General features: G+C 41.7%; 1 protein-coding gene across 3 annotated transcripts in view; it reads left to right on the top strand.

The window, feature by feature from the left end:
* CLASP1 (cytoplasmic linker associated protein 1) overlaps positions 1 to 25,327 on the top strand; it is a 183,794-nt gene that overhangs the window by 62,824 nt on the left and 95,643 nt on the right. The window lies entirely within an intron of this gene.

Here is a 25,327-nt window from a genome sequence, read left to right on the forward strand (position 1 = left end):
GTTAATTGGCAGCTCTGTTTGTAATGGAGCAAATTGAATGCTGTGGAATTGATACTACGTGTGACAGTATGTGCTACTTTTACAGACAGCTCTTCATTTTAGAGGCTTGGATCCTTTTGGAATATTATGGTTTCACAGTGCTCTTCCAAGGCAATTATTACATGTATTTTCAGAACAGGCAGGGGATGCATTTGTGTGGTGTTACTTGTGAACAGTCAGTAAATGTCTCCCAGGAACAAAACGCCAAAACTTGTCTAGGCTGGTTCTCCTTCTCATCCCCAACTGTATCATCTGTCACTGAACAGTGTCACCATCTACAGCTGAGACACCTTTTTACTCTGGCTCCTCCTGTCCAGGTCAAAAGAATACTATATTATTTTTCCAAACTTGGAATTGTGTTGAATAATTAATGTACTTAATTCTTTATTAAAGAAAACAAGCACACATTTGTTGTTGTTAATGAAGCATGATGAAATCATCATGCTGGGAATTTCCCAGCTTTGAAAGATCAGCTGGTGGAATGAAAAGCCTGGGGCCATAGTCCAGTGGGTCTTATCTGTTGGGAAGTGTCTGACCTCCAGGTCACTGTTAGTTGTCTGAACTGTGGTAGTAGCAAATGTCAGAAGAAGAATAAATGTCTAAGTTGTTAGTGCTATTGTGTCTTCTGGATTGAATCCAAAGTACCTTGACCCTAGGATTCCCTTGCAAAGAAGCAGTAGACCAGAGTTACCTTGGTTGTGTTTGTATCATCACTTCCTTAACCCCTGATGGTTTTACATGAACACAGAACTGCTCTTTCGGCAAAGTTTTGGTGTAACCAAGCAGCAGCACTCTACCACTGAATTTCATGGTATTTCCAACAGACGTGTGTAAATGTAGGCTAAAGGAGTGCACAGCTAAATGATGAGATGATGCTGTTTAGCGTGGACCTCATGAGCAGAAGATTAACGTGCGCAATTCCATTAACACTGATGGAGGCTAAATGCGTGAATATCCTGCGTGTCTGGAATGAGCTGCTTTCTGCAGGGCCTGTTCTCTTCTTCCCCTTTGGTAAAAGTACCATGTGGATCTGAGGGACCTCAACAGTTGTCTTAGAGAACCCATGAAACTTGGAACATGTTGTGAGGATGAATCTGCAGTCCAGTGTCCATAACAAGAATTAGAATGAATTAGAAAGGATCCTACACCCTTCCCATGGAAACTGTAGTAACATCTGGTAAAGCTACGGAAGCAATCCCATTTCAGTAATGCTTAGTAGTGTTGCTGTTTCCTCTGCTGTGGTCTTTTCCTCCCAATTTCTTTCCGTTCTTTCTGTGTCAGGTTGGTTTCATCTGTAAAACAAGGCTTCAAAGCTGCAGTGGTCATTGTTTTTTTAAAAGTGCTGGACCAGTTGCTTGGTGTCTTCCATGCTGCTTTACCCAGCTGGCTCTCCTTTGTAGATCTTTTTGTCAAAAAGAGTTTAGGGGTCAAGGCTGGAGCAAAATTAACTCCAGCGATGTTTTCACATGAAAGGACTAACTCTAAATTTCATGGTTTTGATCTGTTAGCTTTGTCACTTATTATACACAGCATCTTCCCGGGGCAAATTTATCGATAGGATGACTCATACACATGTGTGCACACATATATCAATTATTGTGAATGTAGCAGTGATTTTAAGTCAGCCTTTTAATTCTCAACAATTCTGAGAGATGGGAGTACAAATTAGTCATATATCCTAAAGGAAGATTGGCATGCTAAGGGCAACCTGATATGAGTAAAAAGTATCCCATAGTTGTATATCCTGCAGATTCATTAAGCTTATTTGGGTCGTGGGTTTTTTATGTATTTCACGCACTCTATCTTCAGTGCTTGTTGGGGAAGCACAGTAAAGTACTTCAGTGAGCACAAGTGAAGGTATCACATGCTTTCTGCTGCTATGGAAAAAATTACAGAAGTGTTCTTGACGTAGGAAACTTTGCCTGAGGCTCACAAATAGCTCAATCTCCATGAAAAGTGGTGGAGAGGTGGGGGTCTTCCTCTTCCCCCTTTTTGTATGTTGATTGGGTCCTGGGTTCTTGAGAGTGGTCTCCTGATACTTCTTCTAAATGAATGCTCTGGGCCGTTTTTATATAGAATCACTGTCCCAGTTAGAATTAAATTGCTATCCTTAATCAGCAGCCTCAGCAATGTCCAAAGACTGCTTAGGGGGAAGATGAAATTTCTTGCACCTCTTGTGGAGCACTTGAATTCCTGTGCTGCTGCTGCTTATTTATTTGATGAGAGTTGTTTTCAGGTTGAGCATGTAACAAGTGAACTGAGTTTAGCTGCTGTAATTAGCAGCCTCTGAGGACAGCAGTCACCCTAAGGTAATGGGTGAACTACATGATAGGTGTTTAGGGGCAATAAGAGTACATGAGATGTGCGTGTTTCTCCTGCTAGTGACAAAGAGCATCCTGCCCTTGTAGAACAGTGTGCATAGCATAACCACAGTTGCTGCAGGTTCCATAACCATGAGATTTTATTCAAGTGTCTAGACTGAAGAGCACCTGGTTGATTTCTAAAGAACATAAGGGCAAATGCTTGCAGGCTTGAAGGTCTTCTCATATCTAGTCACTTTTCATATTCAAATCATTGACCTGAGGCTGGATGAGATTGGCCTACAGAGCCCATGTCTGAGACACACGTATTAATACAGATGGTGTATCCAGTTTTAACATACAGTGGTAGAACAATAACTGCAGTTCCAGCCATGTGAGTCGGGGGATGAAGAGGACCTTTTTTCTAAACGCAGGAATGGACAAGTGCGGATTTGTTACTCCAGTGGGAAGTACAGTTAATGCATTGTCCATACTTGGCCCTGGTCTGGCATTACGTTGCTTCTCCCTTCATTATGTTTGGCTGAAGTATTTTGTTTGTAGCTCAGATATAGTGATGTGAAATAGAACAAAACCGAGCTATAATAAGTAAAAGTGTCCTATTTTTGTAGCATTAAGACAGCAAATACTGTATAATGACTGGGTTTCTTCTGCTTGCTGAAGGAATTAATTCTGCCCTGCTGCCCTGTCAAAGGAATCCTTTTGTTGCATTGTGCAAAGCAGTTTGAATCTCTTGTTTATTCCCCTGAAGCCCAAAACTGCAGACAGCCCTGAATAATCCTGGCTTGGCTTACACCCTATGCGTAGCCTGCAGCGAGCTCACTGCAGCCAAATCTTCATGAGGAAAACTGCTAATGGCTGCTTCTTTGCAGTTGGCCTTCAGAGTCAAGCCAGGTGACTTTTAGCACGAACAGTACACTATAGATGGAGGTAAATACCTTCATTCACTGTACAGTGTCACCTGAACTGCTTTTCTCAAGAATGGCAAAACCTACAGCAACTACACTTCCAGACCTGCTCCTTTTCCTGTGACAGACCTGGCCCACCTTGCTTCAGAGCTGGTCAGAGGACCATGTGAAAGTCCTTTAGATGCTTGACACAGAAGTTTCTGGTATTAGATGCGGATGTTGGTGTCCAATGAATATGAAACATATCTGGACTTCACTGGAGACTAGCATGGCTACTGGTTTGATAGAGAGTTTTGGACTCTCCTAGAAGTATGAAAGATAAATTTACACTTTTTTTTAGTCCAAATCCACTCCTTTTGTTAATGGACTCTTTCTAATGATCTGACTGCGAAATAAACAGGGCCCTTTGTAAACTGCTGCTTGACTATGTTGTAACAGCCTTGTATGGGTGTTTTAGATGTGATAGTTCCTAGTGTTTCAGAGGGAAGGGGGGGAATAGAAGTTTTATATATGAAACAGTGCTGGCAGTGCTTCTCCTAGTGTTTTATCCATGGAGTTGTCATTGGCTCTTATAGTGTTGGTGCTGCCTCCACCCCCATGTAATGAGAGTGTTCCCTTTGGGTGTGGTGTGGGTAGAGGAAAAATGCGTACATCTTTAGGAAGTGATGCATGTCTTCCACATACATCTCTCCTGAGTAGTAGGACTCCTATCTAGTGGAGCTCTGGCTCATAATGAGACCTGACATTTCTTATTAGGTCTGCTTTATGAAGAATGGGTCTAACTTTGTTCTCGATCATTTATATTTCTCCCTCTGACCCCCCCAGCTCTTGCTTGTAAGCAGAGGGGAGCAGGGGCATTCCTGGAGCCAGCCCTGGAGCGGCAGGACTGGGCATGCTTCTCTGCTGCAGCCCTGCCAGTGCACTTCAGTTCCAATTTACACTCCTGCTGTTTGAGCTCTGCGCTGGGCAGGAGGTAAATCTGCAGAGACTTCTAATTACATGGAGCTTCTGTGATGTGGAGAGACAATCATGCTCCTTTGCACTGGAGACTTAAATAAGATCTGATCCCAGGCTTCCACAGGCAAAATGTTTTTGCACCAGCTCACTGAAATTTATTCTCCGTCCCCTCCCCTTTAAGAAGCTTCATACTTGTCTCTAGTGCTTTCCTCGGATGTCTCTTTTTTAATGTGCTGGATCTTGTCTCATTACAGTGGGCTTTCTCCAAGGATCAGAGTCTGGGCTGGGTCTTCCATATGCACATTGTGCTCCATGTTGTTCCCTGAAGCCTATTTGTTATCACGGGCTCTAAAGCAGTCCTGTCCCTATTTTTATTCAAACTTCTTGTTTATAACTGTAGTATAAGCAGCTCTGTGTGCTCTCTTGCTTGAGAGTGTGGGAGGTGCGGTAGGATGCTGGGGTACTGGGGAGTTTTGTGACAGAGGTGGACTGTGCAAGGTCCTGTGGAGTAGTTTAAGATAAATGTGAAGCTTTTATTTTTATCTAGCTAATCAGCATTAAAAATAGGATTAAAACCATAGCATTTTGTTTGAAACTCTTGCTGAGGAAAGGTGGTTGCTTGAGAGCTGTGGGGAGCAATGTCTTTTGTATGAACGAGGCAGGGTGCTCCATTGGCTACAGGGGGACGTTCCCTTCTGGGCCTCCGGTGTGTGCACGAGGAGACGGTTCGACCCTTTTCAGCAACTTCCTCCTGGGGAGGCTGGATCTGTCTAAACCAGCATGTTTTACATGTCCTAGAAAATGCTGTATGCTACTAGTTTGAGGTGAGAATGTACCTGAGCAATGTTTGGTAGTCTCTTCATCCTTGGCCAGTAATGACCCTACCAGCTATTTTTGAAAGCAGATGGTTTGCTCCCTTACGGCATGGAAGTGATTTCTGTACAACACCACACAGTACAAATGCCAATAAAAGACTGATGAACAGCTCACCTTTTAATTTTTGAGCTAGAATCTTGACTTTTCTGTACCTATAATGCATAGACCACTAATTCCAGAAAACCTCTGAATTGGAAATAAGACCTTTCCAGCAGTTGGTTCAGTTGGTTTTATGCAAGTTCCAGTAGTTTGTGTACTACAGGGACTGAGGGAACAGCTCATGTTTTTCTGTGAGTTTATAGTTCTTTTCACTTTGAAGATGGTGAGTGAAACACTGGAACAGGTTGCCCAGAGCATCTCCATCCATGGAGACTTTTAAAGCTTGGCTGGATGAGGCCCTGAGCAACCTGATACAACTTTGTCAACCCTGCTTTAGGAAGGAGGTTGGATCACTTGACCTCCAGGGGTCCCTTCCAACCTAAATTATTCTATGATTTTATTTTTCCTTCAATGGGAGGCAGTAGTTACCTGAAATCTCTAAATTCATCAATTTTTTTGCTCATTACTTTTTGTAGCTCTGTGTGTTAGTAAGCTAAAGACAAAGGTTGCCAGTGTCATTTGAGATGGTGTGTTTGCCTGTTACTGAACTCTTCAGTTTATCAAGAGTGCTAAGTGCTGAAGGCAGTAGAAAATGTAGCCTCAGCTAACAGCACAATCTGATGTCGGCGTGAAACGCCTGGAAGCTACAACAGAGGCACCTCTATAAATGGCAGTGTGTATCATTGAATGTACATCCTCTGCTGATTTGGTGTTATACTAGAGTTGATGAGAATACTATTTTCTAGTTTTATTGGTCTGTCATCAGTGAGACTGTCAAGTTGCACATCGGCATATTTAGTGAAGATTGCAGATTACTCTTTGATTTTAACATTAAGAACTTAAAGCTTTATATTTAAACGTAAACATATTCTAATTGTTTCTGATGAACAGCTTGCTACAAATTAGTAGGGTATACTATATTTTGTTCCATTTAATCTTCATGCTGTTCTTCAAAATATACTTTTTAGAAGTCTTCTAAACCTTTACTTGTAAGGGTAAGCTTTATTTTGCTGGCTGAGCTCTGTCTTCCGGTTCCCCACGTAGAAAAACTAAATGCTGCTTTTAATTTGTGATGTTTGAATGCATTTTTTTCTCTGTGACAAAGTAAAGTTTTAGCCCCTCTTCCCTCATAATGTTAGCAAAAGGAAGCTGAGCCAGGTTTAACTGTAATCTAGGTGACTAAGAACCACCTCCTACCCCTACAAACCCACCCATGTTCCAAGCAGTAATTATCAGTGGTTCTTTGTGTCAGCGGGAGGGGATTTCCAGATGCTAACAGGAATTAGTAGGATCCTGGTTCTAATATTTCAAAACTAAACGCAAAACTACTATAAAACAAAGAGGGAATGGAATTTCTCTGGTCCATCTCCTCTGTTCTGCTTTTTGGTGAAGGCTTCATCAGTTCGGTCTCCAGGCTGTAAAGTGGAGGGAGTGCAATAGTAGGGACCCATGAAGCTTTGCATTGGAAAGAAGGCAGCTCAAAATTGTGCTAATTGGAGCATTGACTTCTTATGAATGCCAGTATGTAAAGGTGGCATTGAAATTCACATTTTCCAGTTAAAACACTTGATCTTGCTTGCTTTCAACCTCTGGAGCAAAGCTGAAAGTGAATCTATAGTTGTCTGTCACGTGCTGTGCTTCACGTGTGCCAATTCCTCTGTTTGCTAATTCTTCTTTAAGTGAAGGCAAGCACAGATGGTTGCTAAAGAGAACCAGATGGTTTGCCAGCATGGTGGTGTGCTTGCAGGAGTAAGACTTGAACAGGCTTGAAGCTGCTTTGTTGTCATTGCTTTTAGTTCAAAATTTTCGTTTAGAAAGTTGAAATTCCTCAGTATTGTCCCCTTTTTTAGTTTGTGGTGGGATTCACTTATGGGTTTTTCCATTCTAGCAAGGTGCTTGTTGACCTTTCAGTCATTTATTGTTAAGGAGCCATTCTCGTTAGGTGTGGAGCCTAATGAGAATGGGACATGCATGGAGAACTTCAAATGTAGGACATGCCTTAATTCCATAAGAGACTTATGGATTTCTCTCTCCGTAGTGCCAGGACGCAAAGGTTTCATCATCCCTTCACAGACCCTTTCCTTCAAACTAAATAATGCCAAGAAGAGATCGTCACCAGAGGGGTGGTGTGAGTGTAGGTTCGTCTTTTTAGCTCAATTGAGTTAGCTTAGCTGGACCGAAAGCCCCCTGGGTGCTGGTTAACATGCAGGCTAATGGTTCAAGGCTTGCTTCCCTGGCTGGTTTGTGGCTCCAAAGCATGGATTCAGTATTTGGCAGCATCTAGGGAATTGGTGGGCTGTGCGCAATGTCCACTGAACCAGGATGCTGCTGATCACCGATTGCTTCAGGCTGCCACAGCAGTATAAATAGTAAATAGCCATTGTATGACTGAGCCACTCAGTTCCAGTCTGGAAAAAATAAATAATTATTGCCACTTGGAAATAAAGTGTGTGCTCTCGAAGGGAGGTGAGTAATTCAGGTGGCTCAAGTGACCTAAGTGATTGACTTGTGAGCCTCAGTTGAACCAGGCTGATCCTGCTCTCACGTTCTTGGGAGACCCCCAAACTTTTTCTCTCTAAATAGACTGATAGCTGGTAAAGCAGTTGGTCACATATGAAGAATAATTATTCCTAGACAGAAATCTCTTACTTCTGGGGTACCTACAAGTATATTGGACTTCAGTGCTCCTTTTGCAAGCACGAACAGCGGTCCAGCAGACCCATCAAGCTGTAACTGGTTCTTGCCTTCTCCAGAAATGCTAAAGATTTATCTACACATTAAGCATAGAATTTGGATTTAGGGATTTGATAAGACATTATTTTCCCATAAACTTTATTCCTATTTCTTCTGAGTTTTGGCTGCTTCTGGAGAGAGGGTGCTGCTGACTGCTAGCTTGCCCCTGTGTTTGGTTTTCAGTAGCAGCTGTTGACAGACGGCAGTGCCCGTGAGCACTCCCTGTTGTTTGTGGTTAAACAGCAAGGTACCAGCAGCCTACATTGCATGCTAAAAATTACTGAATTGGATGGAGAAAGATTTATGTGACTTTTTCTTCTGCAACCCAGTCTGCTGACATTTCTGATATGCTACTACTGATACACTTTTCTGTTCTTTTTCACATCTTTATAGACTATCGTTCATGCTAATTTTTTTAATGTTAGTTCTTCATACTGATTCTTCCTATAGCAGCTGTTTCCAGGCATTGCTTAGACTAAGAATAAAAATTTGCTAATTTGGTACTCTCATCTGCCTCCACTTTCACGCCTCCTCTGTGCTATTACCACTTCCATACCTGATAGTGTTTGAGTCATGCAGTTTGTGAGCATTTTTTAATGTGCCAACAGATAGTAAACCTGCCTGTCAAAGTGAGTATTAACGCTTGGTTACATGTAGCATAACACTGACACGGTCACTCTTCCTGCTTCTGATTTGTGAAAATCCAGACGAATAAGCTCAGAAGTTGAAGGTTCAGAAATGAAACTCTCAAAGTCTGTAACTAGTTGTTGTAACTTGAAGATTGGCTTCGGTGTCTTGTTCAGCTAATAGAAGGAAGGTCTTGGTGTCAGGTGGATTCTTGATGTTGCTACACCAGGTAGTACAAATAATTAATACAAACCACCAAATATATATACACTTGTGTATGGCTTTGCACATTCAAGTAAGAGGCTATTGTGAAATGAAAGATATACAAAGACCATTACTTTCCTCGTTAGATTTTACTCTGTAAAATATAGTTCATTTTGAACAACTTTTTAATTATCCCTAACTCATCTACTCTGTTATGATATGTGTAAAAGGAGCAGTCATATTTCAAAAAGTCTTTCATATGAACTTTTAAATACTAATGCTAGAAAGCAGACCCAAACAATCTTAGTCTTGGTCCATCCTTGTAATGTTTGTACCTCTGACTCGGGGTACGCTCCTCTATCTGAAATGAAAGATGTTGAAAATCAAATATTTAATTCTTTGACCTGTCATTCTCTCTTGTTCCTGCTCTGGAGTGTAAATCCTAGGTGCATCTGGATGCCTTACAGCGCATGAGACACAAAGAGCCTTTAATAACCTTGAAATTAGGCTTTTTTGCCATACAGTACACAGGTGTATTACAGAGCATCATGTATTTGAGTGAGGACCTGCAGGGAGTTCACTGGATGAGCTCACCCTTTTGAAGTAAATCATCCATTTTGCCTCTTGTACAGAAGAGCGTTGTCTCTGTTTCACCTCCTCTGCTCTGAGTCATACCTTTCCTGCTGTATAAGAATGTGTAGTGAGGGGAAGATGACAACAAAATCATCTAAAAATAAAGACTTAGTAAAAATGGGGCTATAAAAAATGATGCAAACCTGAGGAAGCACCGTTGTCCTGTCTGATTTCAAAGGTGCTTGAAAGAGCTTTCCTTCCCCCAGCTCTTGTCTGTCTTCTCTGTGGCCTAATGGCTGCAGATACTTACCCTGGGGTGATTATCTTCATAGCAAACTTGGAAAACAAATCTCTTCCAGTCATTGCTTATGGTAAACCTGGGTTCTGGGAAAGATTTTATCGGTTGGATTTCATCAGTGCTACTGTACTGAAAAAGGCCCAGGAAGTAGTTGAAGACCATTATCTCAATCTGGGAACCTGTTACAGAGTTTCCAAGACAGAAGTGTCTCAGACTTCAGCCTTATTTGCTGAACAACTTTGAAAGAAGCTTGTTTAGGGTTAAAGCAATCTATTAGTTTCTATTGTCACTCCTGATTAGAACTTATGCTCAAATGTTGTGCTACTTGGTTTTGCAGTTGGTTGCTTATTTGCTCTCTTCCATTTCTAACTAGTATGATATTACAATAGTACGAATCCACTTTATCTTGATTTTCTCTGCCTGTTCTCCCATGCCCCCCCAATACAAAGATGTCTCAGTCCTGTAAGTCCCAGAGAGCAGATGGGCCTAAATCTTGGAGGCCTGTCCAGAAGGTCTTAATGCATTAAAGTACATGCCATAACGTGTCTGAACAGGAGGAAGGTTTAAATTGGTCATTCTTGATTCTTCCTATATAGTTATCCTAGGATTTGAACCTGTGTCTAGTAACTTACAAAATACCAACCAAGAAGGCATTCTTAGTGGGATTATTAGACATCTGAATTCTCTTGGGTATGATATTGGTTTAGTCATTTTTTTTATTTTTAACATCAAACTGTATGAAGTGACTTTATAATAAGGAGGATAAGGAATCATGACTTCAGTCACTAGGAAGTATTTAATTGAATTGCTGGACTGAAAGGGATGCCTGTCTCTTCCTTTCTAAGCATGATATGACTTGATCTGACAAATAAGGAGATACACATGCACCAGTTCCCAGGATGGCTCACAAAGCATACAGCTCATGAAGTCCCCTTGTAAGTGTCTTGCAATGATTTCTGTCTTCCCTTCTCCCTATCCCAGCTTCCCTGTGTGTTGTTGAAACTTAATCTTTGCCTTTCCTTGTCACTTTCAGAGCCTATTTCTATCTCCAAAAACTTTAACTCAGGCTATGTACATCAAGTATAATATTAAGCTCTGTGCTGGTTACCTAGTTACATGCATCGTTTGACCACAGCAAGACCAAAAATAACTGTTGGGCTGGCAGTAAAAATCATTTGAGTGTCTTGCCTTTGTCTGATTACTGTTTTCCCCCTTTCTCAAAAAAATATCCCACTCCAAATTAGCCTGCAAATTTAGAATATGGATGGATGGTGCCTGGTGGCAGCCAAATGGAGGGAATAACCTCATAAGCTTAATTTCCTGCTAGAGTCCTTATAGTTGGCAGGAAAAGTTGCCAGGGTGTGGGGCCTGCGTAGATGATGCTGGAAGAAGTTGGCACTTGAAAAGAAAGATTTCCCTGTGTTGGGTAATCTCTGTTTCAGGCAAGTAGTAAAAAAAAATCCATGTAAGTTTTAAGGTTTGAGAGTTTAAGCTTTAGGGTGAATTGTACGTCCTAGAACTGAAATGAAAGTAGGAACTGTTTATCTTAACATGTATATTTATGATTTTCTTTACTAAATTGACACAATAGTTAACAAAGCAGAAACACAGTGGTGTAATGGAGTCTGTGGTTCTCCTGGTGACTTCTTACAGCACAAGCAGCCTGCTGAAAAGGGGACAGCTTGTTTCTAGGACCTGAGTGTTTATATGGACTACACTTTACAGCTTGCAATTTAGGACTAAAGTGTAAATGTCACGTTTGAAGGGAAGTAGCTCTCTACAGGGTAGACAAATCAGTGCAAGGGGGAAGAAGCTGCTATCTAATTTGTCCGTTTGAATTATCAGTGCAGTGATCTTTCAGGGTCACAGATGTACAAAACGGCTGTGCCAGCCAGACTTGCCTTCGGGAGAGGAGAGATCTCAAGCTGTTTAGAAAATGGTTCCTCATATTTATGAAGTGTTGTTTTCTTTTTTGTTTTTGATTTGTTGACTCCTTTCAAGTTGTGCAAGTGTGCCTGTGTGAAACCAGAAGTCTATATGGATGTAAATCAATTGTTGTTAGTTAACCTGTGAGACTGAGATGGAGGTTTTCTTTGCATCTGCATAGATTTGAAATTCCTCATGGCTGTTTAGATCCGGGGTGTTTAGTTTCATAAATGCCAATGTTTGATCTTGCCTCACTTAATGATTTCAGTGTCTTTCCTGAATGAGGAGGGATGGTAGGACTTAAACCATCGGTGCTAACCACCTTGTCTGAATCTTGTTCTATATCAGCTACTCTAAGTTGGCAGAATCACCTGTGAGAAGGTATCACTGCTAAGGAAAGATGAGTGATGTCTGGTGGTTTTTTGGTTTTTTGTTTATTTTACCTTCCAGCAGTGGTGAAAATGGCTAAGGCAGGCTTTCTCTGCAATCAGTGTTCCCAGCTTTTGCATGGGAACCTCTTTGTATTTTAATGTCTCCAGTTCCATTTAGGTTAGTATTTGTTTTGTGAAGTCTGTAATGGTTATATCCAGTGTAAGACTTTTAACTAGGTTGTGATTAATCTTTGTATTCTTTGTGGTAAATGTGAATTATTCTGCTTGGCTTAACTTTCTTTCAATAAGGGCTAAGTTAAATGATACTACCTTGTGTTCGCTGTAGCTTAAGAGCAACACACGGGCTGTTACTGTGGCTCAGCTGGTGTCTTATAACTTGTTAAGCAGCAATAATTTGATTGTGAGTCTGAGTCCGGAGGCAAATTCATCCTTTGTTTTTCCTTGACAGACTTTGCCCTTGAACCAGAGGAGATCTTTTGCCTGCATGTAGATATGTTTATTCATACCTTCCACCGCCTCTTACCAAGTTCTGTACTTTGATTTAAACCAAGTGACTAAGGTCAAAATTAGCCTGCCCTTAGTCCCTTTGTTTAGCTCTTCTTGTGGGTAAGGTGGTCTTGGGGTTAGTCAAGTGGTATAGGACATACAGTAGAGGAACTGGTAGAACTCAGGTCAGATGAATCAAGATTTTCCTGGTTTGTCATTTTTCCAATTCTGATTTCCTAATTGATCCTGACTGATCTTTTTATTTGATGCAGTAAGTAGTTTTATGTGGGGAAACCGATTTCTTTCATCATTCTTTCATGGATGTAACAGCTGTGGAAGTAATCTACTGTGCACACAATGTATGGGAGGAAAACAGGATGGTCACTAAAGAACTCAAATGATCAACTGTGGCATTGAAGTCAATTATTGGAGTCCCATATGGGACCAACTTTCAGTCATGGCAGGAAATTCTGGATGGCTGGGTGACAGGCTTAATTTTTACCTAGGTGGAAGAACCTGAGGATGGTTGAAAAAGGATGCTGAGCCATGGGGAGAAAGTGAATAGCACCATTGATGGAGGCCAAATAAGGATGAGTTAGGCAGGATTATGTTAGACTGATTAGGACACAAGTACTTGTGTTTCTTTAGCTGCCCTTTTAAAAGAAAGGGAGGAGGATGTTTGTGTCTATTTTTCCTATATATGAAGTCTGAATAACAGTAATTATTTTTAACTATGCTCTGACAGCTTTATTTATATTGTAAGCTCTTTAGGAAAGATGCTTTTTTCTTTGTAGCACATTAGAGTTCCCCCCCACTTCCTCAGGGTTTCACATTGCATCTGAAATATGAATATCATGTTTAGTAGTCTAAAGTAATTAATGACAAAAGGAACAAAAGTTTCAGCAGTGTCTTGAATCCACCTTTGCATTTCCTTCCCCCCCAAATATGACTGCTTTATTTGCTGTACCTAATCATGATGTTTGTTTATGGGGGAGGAATGTGGTTGAAGAAGCTTAGATCTATCCTTTGTTTTAAAGGAGTTGGGGGTGGGAAACAAGCTTTGGGAAAACAGAAACCATGCTGACTGTTAATATTTTATAAGCTGTGATACTTTTTTTTTTTTTGCTTTGGAGCCTTTTTCCCCGTGACTTTTTTCCTTGAGGCAATGGTTTGTTTAAAATGCAGCTTTGAAGGGTGGGTGAAGAAGGCCCAAGAAACTGATGTGTCTGGAATTGGAGCTTTCCACTTGTGCTTTCAGATTGTGCTTATACTTGAAGCCATATTAAATATGAATTTGATTCTCTTAGGTTCTGTTATCCAGTCACATGGAAACAGGATACTGTACTGAAGTGTCTGTCAAACAGGCCACTAAATGTACTAAAACCTCTTGGCAGTTGCACAGAAGGAAATCTGAGATATTAGTATCTTAAAAAAAAAAAATCGGGTCAAGTTCTGCACCCTCTTGCATTCACCTCCATCCGCAATGTAAAGAGCTGGAAGCAGAATTTAGCCTAGTGTGATGGTGATTAAAGGAAATCCTATAGTCTGATACATCTTCTGGCATTTACTCTGATTCTGACTTTTCCGTGTGACCTGGAGTTAGGCTCTTCATATGTGTTTTACCTGTTTCCACTTTGTCAAAAAAATGGAACTAATCCTATCTAGATCATACACAACGAAATCTGTGCAAAATATTATTAGAAGTAATTATTATTGAAAATAGATTCTAAAAGTTAACTGAACAAGCATTTTTTCAGTAAAAGTAAAATATGTCTTACTGCTCTGAGGTTGGGTGCTTTTTCAAACCAGTCATTAGAGTCCAAAAATGTTTTCATAATCTGTTATCTACTAGTTTCTGCTTTTGCTTCTAAAAAAAAAAAAAGAACATTTTCAAAGTTACCATTGAAGTCACATATCTTGAGTATGGTTTCAGTGCTTTTTCTACAATGATCCTGGGAAATGTAAAATGCTAGTTATTCAGTTGTTGGGGTTTTATCCCCAGTGTCTCAAAAGAGAATAAACAAAGTGGGCTTGATTGTTGGTAAACCATTGCTTCTCTCTGCCATTATCTACCAAAATGAGTGTGGTGTGGGTAGGGAATAGATATTTCTCACCAGCTCTAACAGGATGCTGATCTAAGCTCTGATTGAACATGCTTACGTAGACATTACGAAAGCTGGCACAGGCGGCAAACTTTGGCACTGGCATAATTGTGCTGAGAGATGGTTTGTAAGATCCTGTGTGCACGCAGCTTGCCAAAGCTAGGCTCTGCTGGCTCACATGTTGTTGAATTGAGGTGGTGGGGGGGCAAGAATCCTCTTCTTCCATTAAGTGCTAGTTATTAGTTAGGAGTGGGCAGAAACTTTTGCTTTTTAGTGCATCAGGAGAGTGCTGATGCAGCCAGTCAGTACTACTAAATACTCCAGAGCAAGAGCCTGCATCAAGTCAGGTTCCCCATCCCTTTGCCTTGCTAACGGTTGCAGTGGATGCTCTGGAGAACATACAGCCAACTCTTTAACCTAATACCAATTGTCCCAGGAGCTTCTGAGGCCATTGCCAGCTGTGTTTTCTGTCAGAAGCATCTCAAACCACTGTTTGGTAGCCATTTGTAGATACAGAGCACAGCCTTGGTCATAAAATCCAACTCAATTTTTTTAAATAAATAAAATTTGTCTGTACCCTTTGCTTGCATATGTGCTTGCATTTATTTATGGTAGAAATTCCTGGTCATAATGCTGGTCATACCTGTTGTAGTAGCTGATGATGTTTCTCAAGGTGCATGTAGGCTATGGAGTTGCTACTCATTGCTCCCTAGTTTTCCTTTCATGATTGGTCTTTTATCTCAACCACCTGCAGTTTTTAGACATTCTTATTTGTGGTTATTGCCCCACCGAGCATTTTACAGTATTTTAAATGATTGTCTAATTAAAGTGTATTAATTATGCATCAGGCCAGACAGTCTGGGTGGGAGTCGTTGATGTGTAACGTGTGTAACACCATAGAGTTTTTGCAGATGTAGTACTGATGTTGTTGCATTAGCCTTTAACCAGGCAGATGAACACCTCGGGACAGAAGCCCTGGCTCCTGTTTTCTGTGGCTCTATGGGAGACATAGGCTGACAGCCTTGTTTTTTCCTTCATTGATCAGGAATATCTGCACATGTTGTGTTTCTTGGCTTGGAGGGAGCTGATTGGAAAGTTTAGGATGCCCTACCGTCTCATAGGAGGGTCATCCCCTGGCAAATGCAAAGTGCTGGGCAACATGTTGCCCCCATTACTGATTATAAATACACTTAAACGATGGTCTTGGACAGGGCCGGTGCTACAGCTTCCCCAGGTCCCTCCAACACATCTTACTGGCTTACCTTCACTGACCCAGCTGTCCTCAGAGACCTATCCCAAAAGGAAACAAGGCTGCAGTTTGGCATTTGTGTCTCCTTGCAGGTATTTCTAGAAAGCTTTCTGCCGCAGGACTTGTGTGCAGTAGCAGGCTTTGCACCAGGGAGGATGTTCTGTGGTGGCTGGAAGTGGGATCTCCTGCAGCATTTCTGCCACCCCCCCCCCCCCCAGATGCACTCAGGATAACTTGAGGCAGTAAGATGTTTTTGGCCTTTTTGTAATGGTGCTTTGTCCTAAAAATGTCAGGATTCTTTTTCATCCTTTTTTCATTCCTGATACAGCTTTGTGTGTGAGTTGTGAATGCTTTACACCACGGTGCATTGCACGTATAGAAAATCAGCAGTCCTTCAGGAAGCAATAAGCGATAGCAATATAAAATGCAATTTCCCTTTGTTGACAATGATGTGTGTTGGGGCAGTCAGCATCTAGGTGAGCTATACTTGTGATAATTACCCAAGTAGGCAGAGGGATTTGTGCAGGGAATGCCTGTTTGGGAGTGCAGGCTGGGGATGATGCCTTTTCCTATGATGTCATGGCAACAGATGGTGCTAATAGCTGGAAACCTGAACCTGGTGTGTGCGGCTGGAGGCACCTGATCAGTCTGCATGCAGTGTTCCTGTCCTTTGCAGGTGAAAAGTGTCTGTCCATTTAAAGGCTCCAGCTTCCTGGTGTGTCTCTTAATTCACTTTATGTAGGGTATAGAAGGTCCAGGTAAGACAGAACCTTACCTATTGATTCCCCAGATATCTGCTTTTTCATATGGGTTTTGGCAAATAAACCCTAAGCCATTGCCAGCAGGTGTCTCCCTGGGAGCTCGGTTTAGCATCGTCTTTGGAAGCTGTTTTCCTGTGGCATTGCTGGGTACCCACCTCGTGAAATACAGAGAACTCCATTTCAAACGTGGCTGAGCTTCAAGCAACCTGTCAGGAAGAACTAAATTAAAACATTTTTTTTCTAATACCTTGTGATGTGATTTCTAGTTTCTCTGAGCCACTTGCAAATCTCCTTTCTGAATATGCATAAACTGGTTTTGAAGATAAATAAGCAAATATTTGGGGTGGTACCTCTCATCCTTAGAGGAAAAAAATGATTTAGAAAAAAACGTGTAGCAATGCCCTAAAGTTTTCACACCCTTGAGAATGTCCCTCAGCAACTCTGTTTCACTTTACTCACATGTTAAAACAATAACAAATACTTCTTGCTGCTGTTGAATGGCTGTCTGTGCTTTTTGATGACATTTATATCATTTTTAGAACAAGTACTGTGCAAGGTCGACTAGAGACCCAGGCAGAGCCAGCTGTTGCCTGGGGTAGTGGGTGTAGCGTGCATGACCAGTAGTTGGATGATGCCACTGCCCAAACTGCTGACAGGCAGAGGCTCACTGCAAGCACAGGGAGTCCAGGCTGTTGCTCTAAGTTTTCCAGCAAGTGCCAAGAACCAGCTGAAACCTGGAGGTGAGGGCGAGGAGGGGAAAGGTTTCTTGCTTGCTCTTCAACCTGCCGCAGCCCTGCCACATGTGCGTATGGAGATGGTGCCTGAGGGAGCTCCTGTGCTTCTGCAGAATTGCATTCTGTTGTCTTGTGAACAAAGGCAGAATAGTTCGCTTTCTTTTATGTAATTATTTACCTAAATAATTAAACTTCACTAAGGCTGAGGAGAAACCTTAACATTGGCACTGTGCAGCACAGAGGATGAAGGAAAGCTCTCCTGCAGCCATACCGGTCCTGCAATAAGGCCACTAATTCCTGTAGTTCTAGAAAAATATGTTTTCTGACTCTAAAAGATCCCACTGGTCCATCCTGTATAAATAGCCTTTTTCATTGATTGGTATCTCTAGGGCTCAGGGTATGTGACCCACTTTGCGTTTTTATCTGCAAAGCTTATGCTAACGAGAGCGCTGTCAGGAGGGAGTGATGTCTGTGCTTGGGGCTGCTGCTGGCATGTTTCCACCTGGTGCAACGTAAAGGATATTTTCAAGGGTCCAGAATGAAAAAGGGACAGTGCCCGCAAGTGCAGTCAGCAGGCAAAGCTGTGGCAGTGAAACTCAGAAATAACACCCTGTTGTGAAGTGTTTAATAGACTCTGAAATTGTTGGTGTGTTTGTGGAAGGCTGCGTTCGGAGATAATGGTATCTCTGTACGGACAGCCTGGCTGCTAACGGCAGGCGGGCACCCTGAAAGGCCTAATGATGAGCCTCTGGGTGACAGGAGGGGTGAGTGCAGGGTAGGGAAAGGCTGGTTTTGCTCTTTAAATTGAAACTATATGTAAATGTGGGCTTTTGGGGTGGGTGTGTTTTTGCAAGGTATGTGTTGTGGGTTTCCTGATGCTGTTGAGGTCTGGGGGAAAGCTGTGTGGCTGGCTGGAAAGGGCACTGTGGGAATATTGTATTTCCAAGGATGACTTTGAGGAAAACAGATCTTTCTCTTCTTACTTTTTTTGCCTTGTGTGCATGTCTGTGTCTAGATTTTATTTTTTTTAAAGTCAGTATGGGGCGAAAGCTGTGTCTGTGCAGCTCCTAGCACGTGCCTCTGTGATTCTTTAGGTGTCTGTATGAACTGTACTAAAGTAATTAGCAAAAGTAACAAATCCTGGCTATTTTTATGGATTTATCTCAGCTTTTGGTGCTTGTGTGAATTCTTTTGGCTGTTTGAGCTGTTGCTCCTTCACACAGTATCAAAGCTGTTTTGTCACCTGCTATTGCTTCTTAATTTTACAAAGCTTGTAGGAATGTGAAACCTTTGTACTGCCTCTTTTCTAAAATCTACTTAAAGCTAATGGAAACTTAGTTTTGGAAAGTTTCATATTGCTGAAAACTGCCTGAATGAATGACAGTTTCACTAACTCTTAAAAATTCCCATTTCCAGATGTGTTAGTTTCATGAACAGAAGTTTCTGAAAAGCACTTGACATTGTTGTTGTGTTAATGCTGATATGCTATTGGGGAGTGCATGCTTTGGCGCGTTAACGTGATGACATTAATATTGTCAATCTTTTAGTTTTAAAAACTATGTTTTGAAGCAAATGGGCTTGTAAATATTGAATCCTTTTTATTTGCCTCTCATTTTCAAGTCTTTAAGGCTCTTGTTCTTAAGGTTCCCCACAGCCATCATGGATACAACTTAAATTGGAGCCATCTGATTCCAGGACTGAAAATTATAATATCCCTCAGAAAAGTAACTTGAATCAGTTGCGAGTTGCATGATTTCAGAGTAGTCATCTGCAGGAAGGTTTTGTCTGACTTACCAGGCCAGTCCTTGAGAGCAGATTTTGAGTGTCGCCAGGGCTGTTGCTTATTCTCTCAGGTAGAAGTTGGTATTTACTTTCGATGTACACACTGGTGTTGGATGTGGTCAGGTCAGAGTGTACATCAATCCTCAGTTAACTTTATCATACTGGGCTTGGTTTAATAAATGTAGGATTCCTCACTAACAGTACGTGTGCTCTGTTTATTATTGCTGTTACTGCCCCATTGTTTTTCTGCTTGCAGAGGGATGTGTATCAACACTTGAAATTGTGGTAGCCGTGTGCTTGGGACTGAGCAGGATGTGTATCAGAACTGCCTGCATAAAAATGATGTATTTGGAGCAGAAAACAATTCCAAGTGTTACTTCTTTCAGGAATCTTTTTTCCCTTTGTGATAGCAGTTGAAGACCTGTTAACTTAGGAGCAGCTTCATTAGCTTGTAATTAGACAGAATGAGGCAGCAGTCAAGATGATGAGTGTCACCTTTCCTAGCTAAGGGAGGAAAACTGAAACATTTTGGATTAAAGAAAAGCACATGGATGTTGGAAGAATTATTAAAATAAAAAGCATTTATCTGCTTACCTGGCATGACATTCTTGGCTTGGGTCTCTACCACCTTACCTGTGGCTGATGGCAGCCGTATTGCTTATTGTATTTATTATGGTTATGCATATATTGTCAAGATTTACACTGTACAAACCTTATTTGGAAGACAAACTCCCACCCACAATTATACATATTCTAGTTTAAATAGGGCAATATATGTGAAATAAGAGAAAGAAACCAAGGTTATGGTGATATGCATATCCTTGCAGACATGACTGTGGCTGTGGCTGGCTCAGTTTTGGTGAGCCCTAGGAGGCGTCCCCACCGAGGTGGGATTTTTGGGAATTCACTTGAAAGCCAGTTGTGAAGGATGATGAGGTAGTTCATCAATTTGTGCCGAAAGTTAGCAGTGGAGTGGACTGGGACTGGAGCTAGTGGCTGGGTAAAGCTTGGGACATCTAGACCTGATGGGACTGGGGGGGCTGTCTGGGGTCACTGAGCCCAGGCGGGTGGTGTCTTGAAGGCTCAAAATACTGTGCCTGGTGTGGATGGTGGGGAAGGAGGGGCTGGGGCCAGGAGGAGAGAGCAGCTGGGAAACTGGGAGATGGCTGAGCAAGAAACCCTAATGATGTGCTGTGCCTGCATACTGCTGCTCATGGCTGCAACTCTTTTGTTTTTAAACATTTAATCCTGCTGAGGAGTTTATACATGTCCCTTTAGTGGGTTTGTAAATTCATTTTCCTGGAGAAACGTATACAATATCTATGTTGGAGGTGGGCAGGCTTGCAGCTAAGCCATGCATGGGTTCGGTGTGTGCTAACGGGAGGAAGCATTTAAGCTTGGCTGAAGCTGTTGTGCTTGGAGGCTGGTGGGACACCCACAGAGAGGAGTGAACTGTGCCTCGTGTCCTATGGGAGTCAGGGCTGGGATGGTGGTGCCAGATGCAGGCCCTAGGGGAGGGCATGGGCTGAGGTGTCTGAGGGCTGTCTATCTCAAAACCATTAACCAATGGATATGGGGTCATGTCTGGCAAAAGGGACTAAGGAAGAACGTACTCCGTGTTCTTTGGCATCGATGGATTTGCCTGTGCATGTTCTCAGCTTTTATAGGGGGTGCTCAGATCTTCAGAGAGTTGGGCTTTGCCCACCTAGTAGGGCTTGAGCATGGGCTGAAATGTATGTCAGCTTCATCAGCTGCGTATCTGCTCCATCTTCAGTATGCTATGTGGTGGGTGGGAAGGCAGGTTTCTTGCCACCCACCTTCATCTGCACCCAAAAGGGAGGATTCTCCTGAGAGAGATGGAGGTGATACTTGCAAGTTGTATCTGTCTTGCACACATCAGCTGTGCTGACACTTGGAGATGGGACATATGATAAATGGGCACAGCGAGGCCAGAGCAAGTTTAATACCTTGCAGAGTTGGGCCTGAAGACCATAGCAGGGCATCTTCATTAGGAACAGACATGATCGTAAGCTCTTTTCTTTTTTCCTCTGCAGTCACTGCAGAGTAGCTATCTTCTCTAAATCTTACAGGCAAATACTGAAAAAATTTAAACGTGACATCTTCAAGTTTTTTAGAGCCAGAAAGCATCTCCTTTCATTGGAAAGGAAATTTGAGACTCAGTTACTTTGCTTTAAAAGGTCCCAGGCTGGTGATTCAGGCAGGGGAAATGCTGGTCCTTGTTTACGGTAGTTCCTGAACAATTACCATGGTCTCTTCTCCCCGTTTTACACTTTGCCTAGACCTGAAGGGGTTACGTATTAAAATGAATAATGACTAAATTTATTCGTCATGGACAAATGATGACAGCTGTTGAGATGCTCCTGTTAGCGCTTCCCAGGGGATAAAGTCAGGCTGGTTCCTAGTGCAAGCCAGCCCAGCCAGGCAGACTCAGCTTGTTTTCATCCCGGATTATTTGTCCTGGGTTCCCCTTGCTAGCAGGGAATTTCCTTCCTAGAAGTGAACCGAAGTTTCACGGGCTGAAATGGGTATTGGTGAGAATCCCGCAGAGCTGCAGTTGTAGAGAGAGGACTGAAGCCATGGCTGTTTAAATCCACGTGTGAAGACAGCATGCTTAATGAATACGAGGGGCAATGATTGATTATGTTCTGGACTGAAAGCCGCGGCGCTCTGTGAAGCACTGTTACATCTGGGCACGCTATGGAAAATATGAAGGAATGTTGAGGAAGCTTATTTGCAGAAGGATATGTACTTGTAAGCAATTTTTTTTTTCTTCTTAAATAATGTAAGAAATTGAAAAATGTAAAGCAAATTGTGTTCTCTGTTTCTCAGACACAGCAGAGTGGTGAGCAGACAAAGGCCTCTTTTGTAAGGGCATGTCTCTGACGGAGTACTATATGGCCCTTATAAATGAGCACTGGGGGGGTCTTGGGATGGGACAACATCAATGGTTATTTAATATTAGAACGTGGCACCGATTCTACTTCAGTGCACCTCTGCTGGAGTCACGAGAGTTACACCCATGCTGAATTTACCACCTCGTGATTTGCAGATAGGCTACAAAAAAATATGATTCTTATTCAAATGATTATTGTGAAGAGGAGTCAATGAATGGGGAAAAAAGTCTTTTTAGTGATAATGTATAGTAGCTCGTTTTTCTCTTATTTACTGTACTCCGATGTTCAGGTTTCCTTCTGTTCTTTGTTTCTCTTTCTGTCCTGCACACGTGCTGCTGGAAGACTTGATGTGCAGTTCTGAATGTGGCACTGTCATTCTGCAATGCTCAGATGAGAAAATGCTGTTGGGTTATCAAAGGGATATTCTGATTTGATAAATATGTAATGCTTAGTTTTGTAGACTTAATGAACAGGAAGATGTGATTGTAATCCAAACATCCCCAAAACTGTGGGCTGGTGCTGGCTGGTTTTTTGGAGTGTTGTTTTTTAGCTAATGCTCAGAAAAGCCTGTTTTACACTGAAATGATAGTTGATGTAATTGCTAAAATGCTATAGATGTGTGATCCTTTTAATATCTGTTTTTCTGAATTTTTATTTATTACATGAAATAGCAAACCACACCCTCTTCTCTTTTTAGAGGAGCTTTAAAATACAGGTACAAGAGGAAATGAGTTAACTAAGACTGCATGTAGATAGCCTGAAATGCAGCTGATGGAGAATTTTAGAACCAGATGAAACTAGTTTTGAAGTAGTAAAGTATCTTTTGTTTTGAGTATGACTGACTTTCTCTTGGCTGGTTATATATATATATGACAAATAATCATTTGCTTAATATCTATAGGAACTTTTGATATAAATGCAGTTGGGGCACATTTTGCGCAGAAGTTTTTGTATTCGGGTCTGTGCAGGTCTTTCTGCATCACTTAAACCCCATCCTAGAGGCTTCAGAGATTACATGTTTTAAAGTCTATTTTGATCTGCCATGACCTTCTGTGCAACTCTCACCAAATAATGTTTTTGAAATAATCCCTGTTTGAACTAGACTGTATCTTTTTAAGAACTGCCTGTGGTAGAATTTTCTGGGTGGCACACCTCCTAACCTCACAGGGAGTCAGTCCTGTGATTATTGAAAAAAAAAAAAAATGGGGGGGGGGGGGAAGAAAGGGAGGAAAAAAGGCAATTCAGAACTTAAATTAACTTCCAGCCAGTAGCCTTGGATATTTTTCTGTTAGGTGAAAAACAATATTAATAAATCACACTGGAAAACTACATTAATAAATCTTGAGTTGCTGTGTTAACACAGAATATAATCAAGCAACTTGTTAAGAATCTGACCAGGCTAAACAATCCCCTGCAGTGAATTTTCATATAACTTAATTAAAAACATATTTTCCAATCCTTTAGTCATTCTTATGGTCCTTCCCTGAGCTCTTTTCAAATTATTTTTGAATTATGTATGTCAGAACATGACTGGTGTCAGCAGCACAGTCTCCATGGCTGCCTTAGGGCACTGTGTTAGAGAGAGTCCACATCCTAAATGTGGCTTATGTTGTTCTCCTTAGCTGTGTGACCTTAAATTTCTGGATGTTAAAGTTCATATGTTCACTTGTGTCTTGTTCACTTTTGCCCAAACAACAGTCCAAGTACCTGTTACTATATTACCCCTTTTCTTTAGATTTTTTTTCCCTAGACCGTTCCCATATTCCAAGACTTCTTGAACATCAAAATGAAGAGATGTCCTTGGCCACCTTTCTTGTTGGATGCTGCTGTCTACCTGCCATCTCAGTGTTGGAGTATGGCATTGTATGCATGGGTGCATATCGGAAATGGGGGGTTTAGGTTTTAGAAGATTTGTGACGGTGCTCCTGTGCCCAGGTGCTAATAAGCCAATACCACTTTGGGTAGGGAAAACTCCTTAAGGCTGTTGGGCTGAGGACAATACAGACTTCTCTTTCTATTCTTTTGTCTAGAATCTGTTTTTACTGTTATCAATTTATTTTCGTACTTTTGGAAATTTCAACCTGTACTGAATTTCACTCATTAGTGTCTAACTAGGAGCCTGTATTTGTTACTAGATACTCCCAGGTGCTTTCCTGAGTAGGGATGGATTAAAGCACCTGCTCAGGTTTTTGCCAAGTGAAATTTTGCAAAGGGAATTTTCCTGAAACGGTGGGGAGCAGATGCATACTTTGGACTGTTGCAGAGGGATAGACATGAAGCAGGTTCAAATCTTGAATGAAGTGTTAGTGTGGAGAAGCTGAGTGATGGGGACTGAGGTGGCTTTTTTGGCCTCAATACCATCTATATCAGCTGTCCAAACACTTTGTCACCTTTCAACCTAAGGCTGGTTTTTAAAGTGGGCTAGCTAATCTGTGTAAAACTGCAATATAAGCATTCCTTTGGAATTGAAGTGACCTTCACTGACAATCAAAGTGACTGTAATTCATTTTAAGTTAATTTATGTTCAAGTTTGGAGGTAGAGGCTGCAATTCCCTTTGGATGTACACAGAGGGTTCAGGAAGTTTTAATACGCCTTATATTTATGGTTTTTATGAATTTGAGGTTACTTTTTCTGTTTCCTTGTAAAGAATCTCTGGTGATCATTTAAAAAGTTAAAGTGGATTTTTAGCTCTGGATGGGTCTGTAGTTTATCAGCAGTATTGGGTGTTGCCATGGGATCTTTCCTGGGTTATCTTGTTTATTCTCGGTCTGGTGCAGGCAGCTAGCAGGGTGTGACAGGGCAGCCTGTGCTGCCTGATCGCTGCCACACTTGGATTGGCTCATGGTCTTGGTTTCACTACGGCCCATGGCAAAATAGCTCTTGGAGGCATAAACATCAGAGATACAGACTGTAGACACCCCAAGTATTATCTGTGGCTTGCGTCTTTCTGCTGTAGATTTGAAGTTTATACTTTTTATCTGAATGCATTCATTGAAAGGGTTTATAACATAGTGACTGCAAATAGTAAAGGATTGGGTTTGATGGCCTAGTGGTCATTCATGAATAATCATGGAATGATAGAATGGTTTGGGTTGGAAGGGACCTTAGAGATCATCTAGTTCCAACCCCCCTGCCATGGGCAGGGACACCCTCCACTAGACCAGGTTGCCCAAAGCCTCATCCAACCTGGCCTTGAACACTTCCAGGGAGGGGGCATCCACAGCTGCTCTGGGCAACCTGTTCCAGTGCCTCACCACCCTCATAATGAAGAATTTCTTCCTAATACCTGATTGAAATCTCCCCTCCTTCAGCTTAAGGCCATTACCTTTTGTCCTATCACTACAGGC

Source organism: Grus americana, chromosome 6 (genome assembly GCF_028858705.1).
Source record: "Grus americana isolate bGruAme1 chromosome 6, bGruAme1.mat, whole genome shotgun sequence".
NCBI lineage: Eukaryota > Metazoa > Chordata > Aves > Gruiformes > Gruidae > Grus > Grus americana.